This window comes from Akebia trifoliata, chromosome 8 (genome assembly GCF_017979445.1).
Source record: "Akebia trifoliata isolate Shusen 1 chromosome 8, ASM1797944v1, whole genome shotgun sequence".
NCBI classification, from domain to species: Eukaryota; Viridiplantae; Streptophyta; class Magnoliopsida; order Ranunculales; family Lardizabalaceae; genus Akebia; species Akebia trifoliata.
The window spans coordinates 44476754-44482938 of record NC_141382.1 but is presented as its reverse complement, the minus strand read 5'-3'; the positions used below and the strand labels follow the sequence as shown (position 1 = coordinate 44482938).

The following is a 6185-nucleotide window of genomic DNA, read 5'->3' as shown; positions in this document are numbered from 1 at the left end:
AATGATCCTTTTTAAGATTTGAAATCTAAAAATATAAATATGTGGACAGATAACGGGTAAGAGAGAAACTTTCTCTTATTATTATTTTTTTAATAAGTTATGTGCATCCACATCAGTGTGCGTCAAGTCCATGCATCAAAAGTCCAATATTATCAGCAATCATCCACCAAATAGACATGAGAGTAGGGGTGGCAATCTTAACACGACCCACGAATACGACACATGAACACGACTTGGAAATGACTTAAAGTTAGTGGCTTTTGATCAAGCCTAATTGGGTTTGAGTTATAATGGTGTCGACTTTTCTAACATCCTTAATAAACAAGTTGTATCTATGTTAGGGACATCAATCCGCTTAACTCGTTTTGACATATTTAGTTCTTGTGTCATTAACATTTCGTTTTAAATCATGAAATATAGGAGGTACCTTAAATATTAAAAATTATTTAAGAAATTTTAAAATTACCTATTTTTATTAGAATTTTTCTCTCTCCAAATTTTATAAAATATAGGGAATGTTTTAAGAGATTTTTTAAAATAATTAAGGGTTAAGGAAAGGTTTTCGATTGCATCATGGCATCCGAATACATGATCTAATGCCATAAGGATGTAGAGGACAAAATTCTATGAATTTTGGATTTTATACTTAATTTATGTTTTTGCGATACTTAATTTATGTTGATTGATACGGGTTTATATAATTTTATTTTTAATAACGGTATTTTATTTTTGGTAGTGAATATGGAACTTAAATTTTTGGGAGAATTACTTAAAGGATCTTGGTGGAGGAGTTTTTGTCTAAATAGTCCCTAAGTTTGGGTGATCTCTTAATAGTCCATTTAGTAAACTTTTCTTTTCATAATAGTCTATGGATCCCATCTCATTTGTATAAGGTCTTTGAAATGATCAAACTATCATTTTTTCATCTTCTTCAGAGAATTAGATTTTCTAATGGCGATTGTGATCATTTTCGACGATCGTTGATCATTTTCAATGATCCTTAATCATGAATGACTAATGTACAAAACACTTTCTTAATTTTGAACATCTATCTATATATATATATATATATATATATATATATATATATATATATATATATATATATATGGGAGCGGTTCAGCAGCCCCTTATGGTGCCCCACTGGTGTAAGGATGTGCTTCAAATTCTGAGAACAGAATTTAGGAACTGTGACAAAAATTTATTGCACATGTAGTTCAGAGTACATTATAATTAAAGAAAACATTCGTAAGTTCATTTTATCAAGTTAGACTGCGGTGATAAAAACGCACGCTATGTCATCAAACACTATTAAAAGAGCCTAAAACTTGAAGCATTCTGCCAACACAGTAAGGAATTTTTCTGACCTAAGACATGCAGAATGGCTTCAAGATAATAAAAAACCTATGCCCATGAGTTCAAGATAATTGTCAGTTTTTGGATTTTTTTTTTTTTTTTTTTTGGGTCTATGCCCACAGAATGGGGTCACCTAGCATTTATCAATGGTCTGTCTAAATTCAATTCTAAACCAGGGAAAAAAATCCATGTTTTCAAACTCATGACATACTCCTTGACCATGGTCTTGTACAAAAGAGTATTAAAATTGACAAAAACACCCTCAACAACAAAAAATCACATAGAATAGAAAAGAGAGAAGGAGAGACACCTGAGCAAGTTCTAATATGGTGAATTCCCCAGGGTTACCAAGATTGAAGGGCCCCACATGCTCTCCTTCCATCAATCGCATCAGATCCTCCACCTGTACCAATCAACGTTGACCCATCAAAAAATTATGATCACATTTATTTATGAATAATCAACAAAAAACAAAAAAAAAGGTCAGTCCGTCCCTTTCCCAACTACCAACCTTCCCCTCAAAATCTGAAAATTCAAAGAAATAAAAGCCTGTGCTTTCTAATCTCTACCCATCTAATAATTGATCGCATAAATGCCAAAAAAAAAAAAAGGTGCCTTTAATACACCAAAGTGCCTAAAAAAAATTGCATAAACACCAGAATTTCATCTTCGCTAAACACCAAATAGACTAATTGCCCAATAATTACTAAGGTGGTGTTTGTTTGCGCTATTTTTCAGCGTTTATTGCTGAAAAAAATTAAATTCAGCACTTTTGTCAAATTAGCGCGTTTGTTTACTCGTGCTTATTGCTGAAAATAAGTGAAAAAAATTCAGCACTATTTTGATGCTGAAAAAAAGTGCTGAAGCGGTAAGCACTTCGCTTTTTTCAGCACGGACAAGTATGCCCTCTGTTTTTTTGAGCATGGACAAGTATGCCCTTATTCTTAAAAGGATATTACCTCTTATATCCCATGGATAAGTATATAAACACCCACAAATTAATAAACCCACACCATAGCTAAATTATTTTGTCTTATATGGGTTAAAATTTTTGGAATGAGTTGAATTTTGGTGAAGATGATCTCTATAATGAGGAGATCATCCTCACAAAAAATCAGCACATCTTGAAACTTCTAACCCTATCAAAAAAAGTTCAAGAACCGTAAATTGTCCTTTTTTTTTTTTTTGAAATCTATTTTTAACGAGTTGGTGAGGATGATCTCTAGACCATATAAACCATCCTCACTAAAAATTTGCTCATTCCAAAAACTTTAATCCATATAAAACAAAACAAAAAAATGGCTATAGTGTGGGTTGCCCTTATTAATTCATAGGGTGCTTTTATAATTACACATCCTTCATTTCCATCGAAAATTATTCATCCAAAATTAAGTTCTTTTTAAATTTGATTCAAATTTTGGTGACATGTATGACATTATTATTTTTAATTTGAAATTTGTGGGCTTTTATAAATAGAAATTATTATTTATAAATTGAAGATTTGAGTATTATTTATTATTTAAAAATAAATTGTATTTTAATTTTATAAGAAATAATATATTTTATTGGTTTGATAATAAATAAGCATTTGAAACATGCAAACAATGTATAATATGATTATAAGGGTAACAAAGACAATTTATCAGTTTCAGCAATGTGTAACAAACATAATCAGCATCTAAACAAACAACTTTTTCAGCACTTAAATTCAGCGCTTATAAGTTTCAGCGCTTAATGCTATTCAGCACTTATTTTTTTCAGTTTAACAAACAGCACCTAAGTTATAAATGACGCAAATACTCGTCAGCTTCCAAAATCCTTATTTAAATTAATGTTCGCAAAAATAAACTCAACAAGATTCATTATACAAACACTTTGATGTCATGATGCATATTGAAATAGATGTAATCAAGATACCCGATGAAGGGGACGATCCTTATCAAGGAAACTTCCAGTCATTTTCCCATAAATCTCACAAGTAGAAAAGTGAATGAGATGATTGTTGTTCTCCGAACGGTACTTGTCCACACACACACATCCACATTCATCAATTTCCATACACATACACACGAATCCACTAAAGCAGATGATCTACAAATACCGTACATTCAAGTTCTTGATGATTGGGTGCTCTGGATTGATTTCAAAAACCCTTCTGCCTCTCATATAGTCCAAGCTAGATGTGTCACCGAGCGATTGTGCCTTCATCAGCCTGCAAGGAACTCGGAAACCATGGATCAGCGAAAACAGCTACAAATACCCGTGGACCGCTGATTGCCAAATAAAATGACAGAAATTCACCTCTTCATGTTGGCAGACCAGCCAAACTTCCCAGACACAAGAACACAAGGTGAGGTGCTCAACGGCTGGAAATTTGAGTGAAAGAGAGAATCGATCGAAAACCAGGTGCTCGACCCATTGCCTGCCCCCCTAATATATAATACAATAGGGGTGTCAATCTATACCCATTTTAGAATCGAAAACTTGGTTTTAGTTCCCTTTTTATTGGAATCGTTTAGATTCTAGTCTAAAATGAAATTCAACTGATAGGAATTGAAAGCATCAGCCATGTTCCATCCGATGGATACCCAAAATTGATTTATTTTGTCATAATTCTTTTTATACTAAAGATGATTTAAGGTTTTCTTTCATTTCTTTACTATTATTATGAATTTCTTCTATATTATAATGAGAGAATGCGGAGAAAAAGTAGTTGGACACCAAAATTTGAGTTATCATAAACGCCCCCACCTTAACATTTAAAGTTAGGGAAATGTTCAGCACCCTAAGTTTTACCACACATTTTAACAAATGTTTTTTGTCCTACATGGGTTATAAGTTTTGGATTGGGCTGATTTTTGGTGAGGATGATCTATATGATTAGAAGATCATCCTCCCCAAAAATCAGCCCATTCCGAAATGTTTAGCCCCATGTTTACATGTTGAAAAATTGTGGACCGTCCATTTTTCATAAACCATTTATGATGGGGTTAGAAGTTTTGGAATGAGCTGATTTTTGGTGAAGATGATCTCCTCACCATAGAGATCATCCTCACCAAAAATCAGCTCATTCCAAAACTTCTAACCCATGTAAGACAAAACACGTTTGTTAAAGTGTGTGGTAAAACTTAGGGTGCTGAACGGGACCCTTAAAGTTAATATAATCATGATGATTTTAGTCAATGACAAAGAAAATTGCAATCCCGCACCTTAAAATTACGTTCGGTAGTATTTAGAATTACAAAAATATTCTTCTTTTACTAAATAATTTTCAAAACCACCCTTAACAATATTTTAAATTACAACCAAATCCTTTAGAGACATGTGCGTTTGCACATGCCTCCTTCTAGTCATAATAACAAATAGAACGTGTGCTAGTCTGCTAAGGTTGAAAAAGTTAAAATTAATTTTAAAATAGAGTGAAGCCAAGGGATATGTCATCAATTTAAAATTATAGGGGTATCTCAAATATCCAATGCAAAGTAAGGGGGTATGTTTAAACTATCATTTAAAATTTAGGGTGTGTTTTATAAGTGAGAATTCAAGTAAGAGTTGGACTTTCAAGTGTTCAACTCTCGAAAGTTTAACTTCTGAAAGTTGACACTAAATGCTAATTATAATTTTTATGTTTGGTTGGTTACAAGAATTCACCTTGGAGTTATATAGAGTTCCAACTCCATTAGGTGATAGGAGGCAACTTCAAAAAAAAAAAAAAAGTCCAACTTCTTAATTAAGGTAGAAGAGAAATTCTTATTTATTTATTTTAAATTTAAATTTATTTAAATTATTTATTGTTATTTTTATTTAATTTTTAATCATTTTTCTTAGTGTTACAATTTTTTTAATGTAATATAGACTTTACTATTATTATTATTATTTTATTTTTATTACCTATTCTTTTTTATTACTATAATAAAATAATAATATATGTTTTTTTCGTAAATTTTATTATTATAATTATAATTAATTAATTAGTTAATTATCTTTTTTTCTCATTAATGTAATAAAATAGTAATATAAGTTTTATAATTATTATTATGAATTAATTTTAATTTTATTATTATTATTATTATAAAATAATATAGATTTTACTATTATTATTATAAATAATTTTTTTATTGCTGATTATTTTTTTATCTTTTCTTTTTTCATTACTATACTAGAATAGAATAGCAATATAAGTTTTATTATTATTTAATTTTTAATTTATTATTATTTTCACAATATCGTAATAATAATAAAAATTAAGAAAAGGGATGAGTGCAAGCGTTACCCCTTCAATTTAAGGAAGTTGGACTGTTGGAGAGTTGGCGGGTTTACAATTATAGTGAGTTGAGAGACCTTTCTAAACACAATCTTTAACAACTTGCAAACTCTCATTTTCGAATTTTTCTTATCAAATACACCATTAGTAAGTGCAGGGTCAAGGACAGAAGCTTATTTTCGAGGCTTAAAATTAGGTAGTATAAACAAAGTAATTTAAAACTCATAATTTTCTTCTAAATTACTATGTTTATACTCATCTGACAAGTTCAAATGGTTTGGTGGTAGGAGCCCCAAATGGGATTTCGAGAAATTGTCAATAATCTTTGGCAATGACCACCCCAATGGAAGCTTTGCTATTTGTGGACTCAATTGCATTGATGTTGACAAGATTGATGGTGGAGATGGCAAAGATGACAGTAGATGAGCATGTAAACTTATATGGTATTGAAGAGTGAGTGAGTGTGTCGAATGCTAGTATTGGTAAGAGGCTGATACTTCCTATACATAAGAGGCAACAATATACGAAGACACATACCGTTGAAGCTATGAGAGATGATTAAAGG

The 6185-nt window shown here is 31.0% G+C and overlaps 1 long non-coding RNA gene across 1 annotated transcript; it reads right to left on the bottom strand.

Moving 5' to 3' along the window:
* Positions 1–1148: 1148 nt before the first annotated feature.
* On the bottom strand, positions 1149–4012 carry LOC147397061 (uncharacterized). Its single transcript, XR_015181152.1, has 3 exons — positions 3658–4012; positions 3274–3568; positions 1149–1759 (listed from the first exon to the last, which is right to left on the bottom strand). It is a non-coding gene; the product is annotated as an uncharacterized LOC147397061 (long non-coding RNA).
* Between the last annotated feature and the right edge of the window lie 2173 nt (positions 4013–6185).